Here is a 14,455-nt window from a genome sequence, read left to right on the forward strand (position 1 = left end):
CCATCAGATCACCAGGAGGTCACCAGTGTCACCATCAGGTCACCAGTGTCACCATCAGGTCACCAGTGACACCAGTTCCACCATCAGGAGTGGCCCTGGAAGGAGTCCCGGCACTTGGAGCACTGAGGGGACACCAAAAGGGGCACCAGTGTCACCATCAGATCACCAGAGACACCAGTGTCACCATCAGGTCACCAGGAATGGACTTGGACCAAGTTATGGCACTTGGAGCACTGGGGGGGGGACACCAAACATGACACCAGTGACACCATCAGGCCACCAGAGACACCATCAGGTCGCCAGAGACACCAGTGACACCATGAGGGACATCAGGGGTGGCCCTGGAAGGAGTTCTGGCACTTGGAGCACTGGGGGGACAGGGGGGACACCAAAGATGTCACCATCGGGTCATAAGGAATGGTCCTGGATCAAGTTATGGCACTTGGAGCATCGGGGGGACACCAAAAGGGACACCAGTGTCACCATCAGGTCACCATCAGGTCACCAGAGACACCAGTGTTCCCATCAGCTCATGAGTGTCACCATCAGGTCACCATGAGGTCACTATGAGGTACATGAGGTCACCATGAGGTCACCATGAGGTAACCATAGGGTCCCCATGAGGTCACCTGTGTCACCATGAGGTCACCATGAGGTCACCATGAGGTCACCATGTATGAAGGTTGGTTTCTTGTCCCCTTGTTGTGCTGCGTGCTGAAGGATTCTGCAATGATATGGAATCTCCTGGTCCTGGAGTATCAGCCCATTAACCCGGGAGAAGTGTGTGCTCTCTGCTCACCCCGACCATGCGGTCTCTGAGAGCCCCCAGGAAGGACACGCAGGGACCACCGGCAAAGGCAGGAACACAGAGGAAGTTTAATCAGGGGTACAGGTTTATATGGACTTTGGAGGGACACAAACTCACCAGTAAGGGACAAGGGGGAAGTCTGGATTTGTGCCAATAAGAGTAAGGGGATTTACATTCAGTGGGAGGGGGTGACAGGCAATATGAGGTCACTGTCCTTCTCCCAGCCCCGTGGCCTGGCAGGGGGTTATGGGAAGAAGATGCAGTGACTGTGCACTGTTTACATTCAGTACTTTTAAACCACATTAACACCATCAGTTGAAGCATTCTCAGTGGCGGGCGGATTTTCTTCATCAGCCCATTTCTGGTGTCACATTCTCCAAGCCACGTATTGAGAATGCATTGCCACAACCATGAGGTCACCGTGAGTGTCCCCAGCACTGCCAGCCACCAACCTGGGGCCCAAAAATGTCACCATCAGTGTCCCCAGTGGTGGCCCTGGAAGGAGTCCTGACTCCCCAATGTCCCCCAGTGTCCCCCAATGTGTCCCAATACCCCCTCAATGTCCCCCCAATCCCCCCCAGTGTCCCCCCCAATGTGTCCCAATGTCCCCCCAGTGTCCCCCCAATGTGTCCCAATGTCCCCCCAGTGTGTCCCAATGTCCCCCCAGTGTCCCCCCCAATGTCTTCCAAAGTCCCCCAATGTGTCCCAATGTCCTCCCAGTGTGTCCCAATGTCCCCCAACCCCTCCCAATGTCCCCCCAGTGTCTCCCAATGTCCCCCAATGCCCCCCAATGTCCCCCGCAATGTCCCCAAACCCCCCCAATGTCCCCAAATCCCCTCCAATGTCCCCAAATCCTCCCCAATGTCCCATCAATGTCCCCCCCAACCCCCCCTACTGTCCCCAAATGCCCCCCCACTGTCCCCAGCTGCCCCACCTGTGCCCAGGTGCCCACCTGGTGCCTCCAGCAGTCCCTCCTATCTAGGCAGGTGCCACTCTTGGTGTTGTTCTGGCACGGACAGCCCATCCCGTCCAGCTCGTTACAGGTGCCGGCGCGGACGTTGCACTGGCACCTGTGGGGGCGGCACAAGTGGCACACCTGGGGCAGGGGACACACCTGGGGGCACACCTGGCACAGGTGACACACCTGGGGCACACCTGGGCACACCTGGCACAGGGGACACACCTGGGGCCACACTTGGCACGGGGGCACACCTGGGGGCACACCTGGCACTGGGGACACACCTGGCACAGGTAACACACCTGGTGCAGGTGCCATCCAGCAGGAAGTACCCAGGTTGGCACGACTCACACCTGGCACAGGTGCCCCCTCACCTGGTACAGGTGCCATCCAGCAGGAAGTACCCAGGTTGGCACGACTCACACCTGGCACCTGTGCTGTGGTTCTGGCAGTTCACACAAACGGCCTCAGCCTAGCTGGGACCCTCCAATACCCAGGTGTGGATCTGGCACAGAGGGCACAGGTGGGCACAGGTGGGCACAGGTGGGGGGGGACACACATCCCAGGTGCCCCTCACTCCCCAGCTGTGCCCCCCTCACCCCCCAGGTGCCCCCCAGGTATGCCCATCCCTCCCAGGTCCCCTCCAGGTGCTCCCCAGGTGATCCCCAGGTGCGCCATCCCCTCAGGTGCCCTCCAGGCCCCCCTGGCACTCACTAGGTATGCCCACCCCCCCAGGTGCCCCCACCAGGTGTGCCCCTACTCCCAGGTGCCCCTCTGACTCCCCAGGTGCCCTCCCCAGGTGCCCCCCAGGTATTCCCTCCCCCCCAGAAGCCCCCCAGGTGCCCCCCAGTTGTTCCCTCCCCCCAGGTATGCCCACCCCCCCCTCTAGGTGCCCCCCAGGTGTGCCATCCCCCCCAGGTGCCCCCCAATGCCCCCCAGATGCCCCCTATGCCCCCCGGGCACTCATCAGCTGTGCGACCCTCCCCCCCGATGCTCCCCCAGGTGTGCCCCCCCAGATGCCCTGCCCCAAATGCCCCCCATGTCCCCCCCCATGCCCCCCATGTCCCCCCCCATGCCCCCTATGCCCCCCGGGCACTCACAAGGTTGTTCCATCCCCCCAAGATGCTTCCCCACGTGCCCCCCAGGTATGCCCACCGCCCCCCCAGTTGCTCCCCTGGTGCCCTCCAGGTGTGCCATCACCCCAGATGCCTCCCCCAAGCCCCCTGGGCACTCACCAGGTGTGCCATCCTTCCCAGGTGCCCTCCAGGTGCCCCCCCAGGTGCCCCCCAGGTGCCTTGGGCACTCATCAGGTGCCCCCCCCCCCAGGTGTTCCCCCGCAGATACCCCCCAGTTGCCCCCCACCCCCTCCGGGACACTCACCAGGTGTGCCCCTCACCCCCCAGGTGTCCCCCCCCAGGTGTGCCCCTACTCCCAAGTGCCCCCCTCATACACCAGGTGGCCTTTCCAGGTGCCCCCCAGGTGTGTCCCCACCCAGGTGTGCTCCCCTCAGCCCCAGGTGCCCCCCAGGTGTGCCATCCCCCCCAGGTGCCCCCAGATACCCCCAAGATACCCCCCAAATGCCTCACAGCTCCCCTCAAATGCCCTCCAATGCCCCCCAGGTACCCCCCAAATGCCCCCCTGGCACTCACCAGGTGTGGCTCCAGTGGGTACCTGTCGGGCTGTGCCCAGGAGCCCCCCAGGTGCCCCCCATATCCCCCCCAATGCCCCCCCAGATACTCCCCAAATGCCCCCCAGACCCCCCCAAATGCCCCACAAAGCCCCCCAGGTGACCCCAGGTGTGTCATCCCTCCCAGGTACCCCCAGATACCCTCCATATGCCCCCCAGACCCCCCAAATGCCCCCCAAATGCCCTCCAGTGCCCCCTATACCCCCCAGATACCTCCCAAGTGCCCCACAGACCCCCCCCAAATGCCCCCCAATGCCCCCCTTGCACACTCACCAGTTGCGGCTCCAGCGGGTACCTGTTGGGCTGTGCCCAGGTGCCCCCCAGGTGTGCCATCCCCCCCAACGCCCCCCAATGTCCCCCAGGTACCCCCCATACCCCCCATACCCCCCCTGCCTCACCAGGTGTGGCTTCAGCGGGTACCTGTCGGGCTGTGCCCGTGCCCACTGCAGCTCCGCCCGGCTCAGACACACCTGGGCACGGTGGTGGCAGAAGGAGCTGCAGGACCGGCAGGTGCCCCCCGAGAGGGCGAAGCCCAAGAAGAGCGGCTGGCACCGCTCGCACTGTGGGCCCTGCAGGCACAGGTGTTCCCAGGTGAGCCACAGGTGGGCACCAGGTGGGCATCCAGCCTGTCCCTGACCCTCCCTGAGCTCATAGGTGGGCACAGGTGGGCATCTGGTCCCTCCCTGAACTCACCTGGGCACCCCTGGGCACACCTGAGACCATCCCTGGCACTCACAGGTGGGCACAAGTGAGCCCCACGTGGGCACCAGGTGGGCATCCAGCCCATTCCTGATCCTCCCTGAGCTCACAGGTGGGCACAGGTGGGCACCAGGTGGGCATCCAGCCCAGCCCTGACCTTCCCTGAGCTCAGCTGGGCACACCTGGGCACACCTGAGCCCCCCATGCCCTCACCTGGGCACACCTGGGCACACCTGGGTGCCATGCCACTCACCTGAGTGTTGTTGTGGCACCTGAGGCAGGTGTGGTGCTGGGCGGGGCCGCCGCACTCGCTGTGCCCATTGCACGCACAGGGTACACCTGGGCACACCTGGGCACACCCCCCCATAACTGCCTCAAAACTACCCCATAGACCCCCAGAACTGCCCCATAGACCCCCAGAACTACCCCATAGACCGCTAGAACTACCCCATAGACCCCTAGAACTGCCCCGTAACTGCCTCATTAGACCCCCCTAAACAGCCCCATAATTGCCTCATAGACCCTCATAATTCTCCCAAACTGCCCCATAGCCACCCATAACTGCCCCCTAACTGCCCCCCGGGGGTACCTGTCCTCTTGAACTGCCTGGTCCACATGCACCCGCTGGCCCTGGCACACCTGGCACAGTCGGGGACGGCATGAGAGGCCTCAGGGCAGTTTTGGGGGGCGAAAATCTCGCGCTGGTTGATCCGACAGTCGTTCTCCCTCCTGCAGGAGCCCCCAGCCCCAATACAGGCCCCCTCGGGGCAGTTGGTTCACCGCTTGCGGGGGGTTGTGGGGGGCTGGGGGGCAAGAAAAGGGATCAGTGGGGGGTCCTGGGGGGTCTCAGGGGGGATTTGGGGGGGATTTGGGAAGGTCCTGGGGGGTCTCAAGGGGGACTTGAGGGGTCCTGGGGACCTCATGGGGGTCCTGGGACGTCCCAGATGGCATTTGTGGGGTCTCAGGGGGGTCTCAGAGGGGACTGGGGGGGATTTAGGGGGTACTGGGGGTCTCAGATGGGTCCTAAGGGATCAGAGGGGGGATTTGGGGGTCTCAGGGGGCGTCTCAGGGAGGATTTGGGGGGGTCTCAGGGGAATCTCAGGGGGTATTTGGGAGGTCCTGGGGGGTTTCAGGGGGGTCCTAAGGGGTCAGTGGGGGCTTTGGGGGGTTCCGGGGGGTCTCGGGGGGTCTCCGGAGGGTCCTGGGAGGTCTTAGGGGGGTCTCTGGGGCATCTCAGAAGGGTCTCAAGGCGTCTCAAGGGGTCCGAAGGGGAATTTGAGGGGGATTTGGGGAGATCTGAGAGGTCTCAGGGGGTCTCAGGGGGGTCTCAGGGGATATTGGAGGGATTTGGGGGGTCCTGGGGGGCAATAAAGGGCGTCAGAGGGGGGTCTCAGGGGGATTGGGGGGGTCAGAGAGGGGATTTGGGAGAATCCGGGGTGTCTCAGGGGGGTCCTGGTGAGTCTCAGGGGGAATTTTGGGGGCCCTAGGGGGGTCCTGGGAGGTCCTGGGGGTCTCAGGGAGGTTTGAGGGGATTTGGGGGGGGATTTGGGGGTGTCAGGGGGCATTTGGGGGGTCTCAGGGGGGCCTCAGAGGGGATTGGGGGTCCCGGGAGGTATTTGAGGGGTCTCAGGGGGGATTTGGGGGGGATTTGGGGGGTCTCAGGGGGTCCTGGGGGGGTCTCAGGAGGATCTGAGGGGTCTCAGAGGGTCTTAGGGTGGTCTCAAGGGGTATTTGGGAGTCCTGGAGGGTCTCAGGAGGGTCTCATGGGGTATTTGGGAGGTCCTAGGGGGTCTCAGGGGCTCCTGGGGGGGTCTCAGGGGCTCCTGGGGGGGTCTCAGGGGGTTCTGGTGAGGTCTCAGGAGGGTCTCAGGGAGGGTCTCAGGAGGGTTCTGGGGGGGTCTCAGGGGGTATTTGGGAGGTCCTAAGTGGTGTCAGGGCATCCTGGGGGGTCAGGGGGGTCTCAGGAGGGTCTCAGGGGGTGCCAGGAGCCCCCAGCCCCAATACAGGCCCCTTTGGGGCAGTTGGTGCACCACTTGCGGGGGGTGGGGGGGCCCTGGGTGGCAAGAAAAGGGGTGAGAGTGAGGTCCTGGGGAGGATTTGGGAGGATTTGGGGGGGGATTTGGGAGGGCCTGGGAGGGTCAGGGGGTTCTCAGGGGGGTCCTGGGAGGTCCTTGGGGGTCTCAGGGGTGTCCTGGAGGGTCTCAGGGGGATTGGGGAGGATTTGGGGGGGGGGTCTCAGGGAGATCTGAGGGGTCTCAGGAGGGTATCAGGGGGGATTTGGGAGGTCCTAGGGGGTCTCAGGGAGTCCTGGGGGGGTCTCAGGAGGGTCCTGGGGGGTCTCAGGGGGGTCTCAAGGGGGTCTCAGGGGGTATTTGGGAGATCCTGAGGGGTCTCGGGGGGTCTCAGAGGGGTCCCTTGGGGGTCTCAGGGGGTCTCAAGGGAGTCCTGGGGGGCCTCAGGTGGGTCTCAGGGGGGTCTCTGGGGATCCTGGGGGGTCTCAGGGGGGCATTTGGGGGTCTCACCTGCCCCCCCCAGGGGGTGCCTGGCCAGGCCCAGTCTGGGTGTCCCAGGGGGGTCCCAGGGGGGTATTTGGGGGCAGTTTGGGGGTCCCAGGGTGGTATTTGGGGGGCAGTTTGGGGGTCTCACCTGCCCCCCAGGAGGTGCCTGGCCATGAATTCGCTGCAGCTTCGGAGCCTCCGACAATCTTGGGGGGTTTCAGGGAGAGGGGGCACGGGGGGGGGGGGAGGGGAGGGTCATTTGAATCTCATTTGCATCTCATTTGCATCTCATTTGCATAGCAGAGACCCCCAAAATTCCCCCAAATTCCCCCAAAAACCCACAAAAAATTCCCTCCAGAAATTCCCCAAAATTCCCCCCCTCCAAAAAACCAAAAAATCACCCCCCAAAATCCCCAAATCCTCCCCAAAATCCCCCCCAAACCCACCAAAATTACCCAAAAAATCCCCCCCAAAATTCCCCCCAAATCCTCCCAAAATCCAAAAAAATTCCTCCCAGAAACCCCCAAAAATTCTCCCCAAAATCCCCCAAAATTCCCAAAAAAATCCCCCCAAAGCCCCCTCAGAGACCCCCAAAAATTCTCCCCAGAACCCCCCCAAAAATCTCCCCAAACCCCTCCAAAATCACAAAAAAAATCACCCCAAAAATCGAAAAAAATTCCCCCAAAAATTCCCCAAAAATCCCGCCAAAAAATCCCCCTCAAAATCCCCCCAAATCCCCAAAATTTCCCCCAAAAAGTCTCCCCCAAATCCCCCCAGAAACACCCCAAATCCCCCCCAAATTGCCCCCGACACTCCCCCAGACCCCCCCAAATCTCCCCCACATTTCCCCAAATCCCCCCCAGACCCCTCAACCCCCCCCAGTTCCCCCAGACCCCCCAAAATCTCCCCAAATTCCCCCCAAAATCCCTCCAAAATTCCACCAACTCCCCCCAAATGCCCCCAAATCCCCTGAAGTTCCCCCAGGACCCCCTCAAGTCCCCCCGAATCCACCCAAATTTCCCCAACTCCCCCCCACAGACCCTCCCAAACCCCCCTGAGACTCCCCAGACCCCCCAAGTCCCCCCTGAATCCCACCAAATTTCCCCCAATCCCACCCAGGCCGCCCCAATTCCCCCCAAATCCCCCCCAGACCTCCCAAATTTCCCCAAATCCCCCCCCCAGGCCCCCCCAACCCCCCCTGAGACCCCCCAGACCCCTCAAATCTCCCCAACTCCCCCGAATCCCCCCAGATTTCCCCAAATCCCCCCCAGTCCCCCCAAATCCCCCCAAATTCCCCCCCAGGACCACCAAAATCCCCCCAAATCCCCCCAAATTCTCCCCAAATCCCCTCCAGACCATCCCAATCCCCCCAACGCCCCCCCCCCCCCCAGACCCACCTCTGGCTCTCGGGGGTCCCCCTGCAGACCCCCCCCCCCCCCACTAAGCACAGGAAGCCCCCGAGTTGTTGCAGCTTTGGGGGGTCCCCAAGGCCAGGCAGGGGTCGGGGGGCACCTTCAGGCCCCAAAGCCCCCCCCAGGGTCACCTCATTGAAGCCCCCCCGAGATGTAAAGGAGACCCACGGACTCGGCGACGGCGACGGAGCCCAGGGGGGAGGCGGGCCCACCTGGGACCCCTCTGGGGGGTCAGAGATCACCAGGGACCATCTAAACCCCCTGGGACCACCCATCACAGAGACCCCCAGAGACCCCCAGAGCCCCCTGAGACACCCTGAGACCCCCTTGAGACCCCCTGAGACCCCCAACACCCCCATTTTTGGGGGTCCCAGCGCAATTTCCCCCCCATTTCTCCCCTCCCTCGGGAGTTTTTGGGGTTCCCCTCCCACCCAGGGAGTCATTGTGGGGTCCCCTCACTGATCTCGGAGGGTCCCACCCAGTCCCCCTGTTATGGGTTTAGCCAGGTGGGCCTAAATTTAGGTTTTAAAGTTCAGCTAGGCCTGGGAATTGTCAGCTGACTTGCGCTGGGCTGAGCTAGCTAACAGCTGACTTCTTCTAGCCAATAATATTGTATTCCATACCATATTGCATCATCTCAAAAGGGGTAAGAGCTGGTGTGTGGGTGTGGCTTGGGCAGTTGCTTCACAGCTGTGGTCCCACCAAGACACTCTGCTGTCCCAGGAGGGATGGGGAGGCCCAAGCCCAGAGCACCGGCTTAACATCATGTTATCTGAGGGAAGTAAAATGTTTGTTCCTAGCTTTTCTCTCTGCTTAAGTCTGTCTCTGAAGAACCAACTTCTCTAGAATGATTTGTAGTTAAAATGGTAGAATTTGTGTTTACTGGGAAGTGGGAAGTTATTTCTTGTTATACATGACTTGTGTAAGTGTGTGTTACATTGTAGTTTCCTCTTAATTTTCTCTTTTCTGTATAAATACATGTAGTTAGTTTCAGCATAGACCTGCTTTGGAAGTTGTTTTTCCTCTCTCCCTCTTCTTTTCCCCTTAGCTGGTTGGGGGGAGGAGGAACCCTTTTCACTCTGTCCTGGACAGCTGGCACTTTGCCAGCTCAGCCCAGGACACCCCCAAATCCCCTCCTGACCCCCCAATTCTCCCCCAAATCTCCCATTTTTTTCCCCATTTCTCCCCATTCTCCCCTCCTCCACCCCGGAGTTTTTGGGGTTCCCCTCCCCCTCCAGGGGATTTTTGGGGGTCCCTCCCAATTGGGGGGTCCCTTCATCGATCTGGGGGTCCCACCCAGCCCTCCAAGATCCCCCAAATCCCCCCCATTTCCGGGCTCCCCTCCCGCACCCCCGCGTTTCCCTCAATTGGGGGGTCCCCTCACCGATCTCGGGGGGGTCCCAGCCAGGCGTTGTAGCCGATCTGGTACAGCCAGGGCTTGTTGCTGAAGTCGGAGCTGTCGCTGCGACCCCCGACGACCACCAGGGTGTCCCCCAGGACGGCGGCGCCGTGGAAATGGTGGGGGCGGGGCTGGGGGGAGGGGAGGTGGGAGGGGAGGGCTCAGAGACCCCCAAAATATCCCCCCAAATCCCCCAAGACCCCCCAAAATCCCCCCAGAGATCCCCCAAAAAATCCACCCAAAAAACTCCCCAAAATTTCCCCAAAATCCTCCAAAAATCCCGCAAAGTTCTCCCAAAAGCCCTCCAAACCCTTCCCAAAAATTCCCCAAAAAATCCCCAAAAAATCGTCCCAAACCCCTTCAAAACTTCACCCAAAAATCCCCCCCAAAATCCCCCCAAAATTCTCCCAAAGACCATTCAAAATTCTACAAAAAACACCCCAAAATCCCCCAAAATCACCCCAAAAATCTCCCCAAGACCTCTAAAAAATCCCTCAAAAACCCCGAAAAATTCCCCCCAAATTCCCCGAAAAGTCTCCCAAAAACCTTCCAAAATTCCCCCAGAAACCCCAAAAACGTCTCAAAAAATCCCTCCCCCAAAAACGCCCCAAAAATTCCTGCCAAAAATCCCCCCCCAAAATCACCCCAGAAATCTCCCCAAGACCCCCAAAAAATCCCTCAAAACCCCTTCAAAATTCACCCCAAAATCCCTCAAAAATCCCCCAAAAATTCTCCCAAAAACCTTCCAAAATCCCCCCAAAATTCTCCCAAAAGCCTTCCAAAATCCCCCAAAAATGCCCCCAAATCCCCCCAGAAATCCAAAAAAATTCCACCAAAAATTCTCCCAAAAACCTCCAGAAAAAAAACCCCAAATCCCCCCAAAAATAAAAAAAATTTTCCCCCCAAATCACCCAAAAATTCTCCCCAAAAATCCTCCAAAAATCACCCCAAAAATTTCCCCAAAATCCCTCCAAAACTCTCCAAAAACCTTCCAAAATTCCCCCGGAAACCCCAAAAAGTCTCAAAAAATCCCCCCCCTTCAAAACACCCCAAAAACAACCCCAAAATTCCTCCAAAAATCAGTCGAAAATCCCCCTAAAATCCCCCCAAAATCACCCAAAAGCCTCCGAAAATTCACCCAAAATCCCCCAAAAATTCTCCCAAAAGTCTTCCAAAAATGTCCCCAAATTCCCCCAGAAATCCAAAAACAATTCCTCCAAAATTCCCAAAAATTCTCCCAAAACCCCTTCAGAAATTCTCCCCAAAATGCCCCCAAAATCCCCCACAGAATAACCCAAAAATTCCTCCAGAAATTCCCCCCAAAAATCCCCCCAAAATGCCCCCAAAATTCCCCCAGAAATAAAAAAAAATCCCTCCCAAATCCCCCAAAAATTCCCCGAAAATCCTCCAGAAATTCCCCCAAAATAACTCAAAAATTCCTCCAAAAATTCTCCCAAAAATCCCCCAAAAATTCTCCCAAAAATCCTCAAAAAATTCACCCCAAAATCCCCCCAAAAATCCTCCCAAAAACCCTCCAAAAATTCATCCCAAAATCCCCCCAAAAATCCCCAAAACATTCTCCTACAAACCTTCCAAAATCCTCCAAAAATCTTCCAAAAATCCCACAAAATTCTCAAAAAATCCCCCAAAATTCCCCAAAAAATTCTCCCAAAAACCCTTCAAAGGCACACAAAAATACCCCCGAAATCCTCCAAAAATTCACCCAAAAATCCCCCAAAATTCTCCCAAAACCCTCCAAAGTCACTTCAAAAATCCCCCCCAAAATTCTCCCAAAAATGCCCCAAAAATTCTCCCCCAAAAACACCCAAAATCGACCAAAAATCCCCTCGGAAATGGTAGGGGAGGGGTTGGGGGAGGGGCGGGGTCAGAGATCCCCCAAATAACCCCCAAAATCCCCCCAAGACCCCCCAAAATTCTCCCAAAATTCTCCCAAAAATCCTCCAAAAATCTCGCAAAAATCCCCCAGAAATCCAAAAAAAATCCCCCCAAATTCCCCCAAATTCCCCCAAAAATCCTCCAAAAATCTTCAAAAATTTCCCCCCAAATCCCCCCCAAAATTCTCCCAAAAACCTTCCAAAATTTCCCCGGAAACCCCAAAAAAGTCTCAAAAAATTCCCCCCAAAACAACCCAAAAATTTCCCCAAAAATCACTCAAAAATCCCCCCCAAATCCCCCAAAAAGCCTCCAAAAATTCCACCCAAAAATCCCCGCAAAACGCTCCAAAAATTCACCCAAAAGCCTCCAAAAATTCACCCAAAAATCCCCCCAGAATGCTCCAAAAATTATCCCAAAAATCCCCCAAAAATTCTTCCAAAAATCCCCAAAAAATTCTCCCAAAAATCTTCCAAAAATGCCCCAAAATCCCCCAGAAATTAAAAAAAATTTCCTCCAAAATCCCCCCAAAAATGTACCAAAAACCCTTCAAAAATTCACCCAAAAATCCTCCAAAAATTCACCCAAAATCCCTCCAAAAATTCTCCCCAAAACCACCCCAAAAATCCCCCAAAGATTCACCCAGAAATCCCCCAAAAATCATTCAAAAATTCACCCTGATTCCCCCAAAATCCCTCTCAAAATTCCCCCAAAAATCCTCAAAAAATCCCCCCCAAATCCCCCACAAAATCCCGAAAAAACCCGCCAAAAATCCTCAGAAATCCTCAAAATATCCTCCAAAAAATCCCCCAAAATCCTCAAAAATCACCCCAAAAATCAGCACCAGGTGAGGGTGGGACCCCCCAGGACCCCCAAATCCCCCCCAAATCCCCCAGACCCCCCCAATCCCCCCCAAATCCCCCCAAATCCCCCGCAATCCCCCCAATCCCCCCAAATCCCCCCAAATCCCCCGCAATCCCCCCAATCCCCCCAAATCCCCCCCAGACCCCCCCAAATTCCCCCCAAATTCCCCCAAATCCCCCAAATTCCCCCCAATCCACCCCAATCCCCCCCAAATTCCCCCCATATCCCTCCAAATTCTCCCCATATCCCCCCCAAATTCCTCCCCAGACTGCCCTAATCCCCCCCAGACCCCCCAAATCCCCCCCAAATCCCTCCCAAATCCCCCCTAATCCCCCTCAATCCTCCCCCAGACCCCCCAAATGCCCCCCAAATCTCCCCAACTCCCCGCCCCCATGCCCACCTTGGTGTCCAGGGAAGGCTCCGGGACCCCCCAAATCCCCCCCAGACCCCCCAAGTCCCCCCCCAATCACCTCCAAATGCCCCAAACTCCCCGAAATGCCCCTCAGACCCCCCCAGTCCCCCCCAGACCCACCTTGTCCTCTCTGGGCAGGTGTCAGCAGGTCTGGGGGGGCAATTGGGGGGCAGTAACAGGGGGTCAGGAGGGCAATTGCGGGTCAGGGGGGCAATTGGGGGGCCTGGGGGGGCAATAATGGGGGTGCAGGGGGGTAATGGGGGCTCAGGGAGGGAATAATGGGGGGTCAGGAGGGTAATAACAGGGTCAGGTGGGCAACTGGGGGCCTGGGGGGCAACTGGGGAGTGCCAGAGGTGATTTTGGGGCAGTTTTGGGTCAATTTGGGGTCAATTTTGGGGTACTTTTTTGGTCAGTTTTTGGGGTGATTTTGAGGCAGTTTTGGGTCATGTTTTGAGTCAGTTTTTGGGCAGTTTTGGGTCAATTTTGGGTCAACTTTGAGTCAATTTTGGGTCAATTTTGGAGCAGTTTTGGGGTAGTTTTGGGGCAATTTTGGGCCAGTTTTGGGGCAATTTAGGGGCAGATTTGGGAAAGTTTTGGGTCAATTTTGGGTCAATTTTGGGGCAGTTTGGGTCAATTTTGGGGCAGTTTTTGGGTAGTTTTGGGTCAATTTTTGGTCAATTTTCGTCAACTTTGGGTCAATTTTGGGGCAGTTTTGGCACAATTTTGGGACAGGTTTGGGGCAGATTTGGGTCAATTTCGGAACACTTTGGGGGCAGTTTTGGGGCAGTTTTGGGTCAATTTTGGGGCAGTTTTCGGGAATTTTGGGTAATCTTCAGTCAGTTTTGGGGAAGTTTTTGGTCAGGGTTGGATCATTTTTGGTCAGTTTTTGGGTGTGTTTGTGTCATTTTCAGTCAGTTTTTGGGCAGTTTTAGGGTGACGGGGGCAGTTTGGGGGTAGTTTTGGGGGTGATTTTTGGGTGATTTTTGGTCAGTTTTGGGTCAGTTTTGGATCATTTTTTGGTCAGTTTTTGGGGTGATTTTGGGTAATTTTCAGTCAGTTTTTGGGGCAGTTTTGGGGCAATTTTGGATCATTTTTGGGCAGTTTTTGGGTGATTTTTGGGTGATTTTTGGCAGTTTAGGGGTTGTCTTGGTTTGAGGGGAAAAACCAAAATGTTTACCCACAAGCAGGGGAGGGGCCTCCTTCACAATAATCACGCCACTCTTTATCAAATTTAAGAAAAGGAATTTTAATACAAGAAGGATAACTGTTCTTAACTGATATATATATATATGTAAACAGGCTAGTGCAAACCGCTTCCCCAACACCACAAGAGAAAGAAAACAACAACAACAAAAAAAAACCCAGCAGGTTTTCCTCCGGGAGAAAAGTTATACTTAGTGTCAATGTCACAGCCCGGCTGGCTGCGGAGTGAGTTTCCAGTCCCTCTCAAGCGAGACAGACGAGTGGTGAGCTCTCAGATGAACTCTGTCTCTTCCCCCTGTGTTCCCTGTCCAAGAAGCAGAAACACAAGAGGCCAAAAGCAGTCCCGGGGCAGGCAGTGCCAGCGAGAGGCCAGAAGCAGTCCCGGGGCAGGCAGTGCCAACGAGCGCCCAAAACAAACAGTCCGGGCCAGGCAGCAGCAGTGAGTCGGCTTCCACTCAGCCCCGCACACACACACAACTCCCATCCGTGTGTAGTCCCCAAGAACAAAAGAGACCAACCTGCCCCACCCAAGTGATCAACAGTTAACTACTTTTTTTGTTAACTACTGGCATGGGCAGTTAGTGGCAGGGGAGAGAATTTATATAATAATTCCAAACTACAA

The 14,455-nt window shown here is 56.9% G+C and overlaps 1 long non-coding RNA gene across 1 annotated transcript; it reads right to left on the reverse strand.

Annotated features, from left to right (window-relative positions):
• Window positions 1–927: 927 nt before the first annotated feature.
• LOC139678643 (uncharacterized) lies at window positions 928–4,019 on the reverse strand. Its single transcript, XR_011699061.1, has 4 exons — window positions 3,874–4,019; window positions 2,141–2,271; window positions 1,761–1,878; window positions 928–1,260 (listed from the first exon to the last, which is right to left on the reverse strand). It is a non-coding gene; the product is annotated as an uncharacterized lncRNA (long non-coding RNA).
• Window positions 4,020–14,455: the final 10,436 nt, after the last annotated feature.

The sequence above is a fragment of the Pithys albifrons genome, chromosome 14, assembly GCF_047495875.1.
Source record: "Pithys albifrons albifrons isolate INPA30051 chromosome 14, PitAlb_v1, whole genome shotgun sequence".
NCBI lineage: Eukaryota > Metazoa > Chordata > Aves > Passeriformes > Thamnophilidae > Pithys > Pithys albifrons.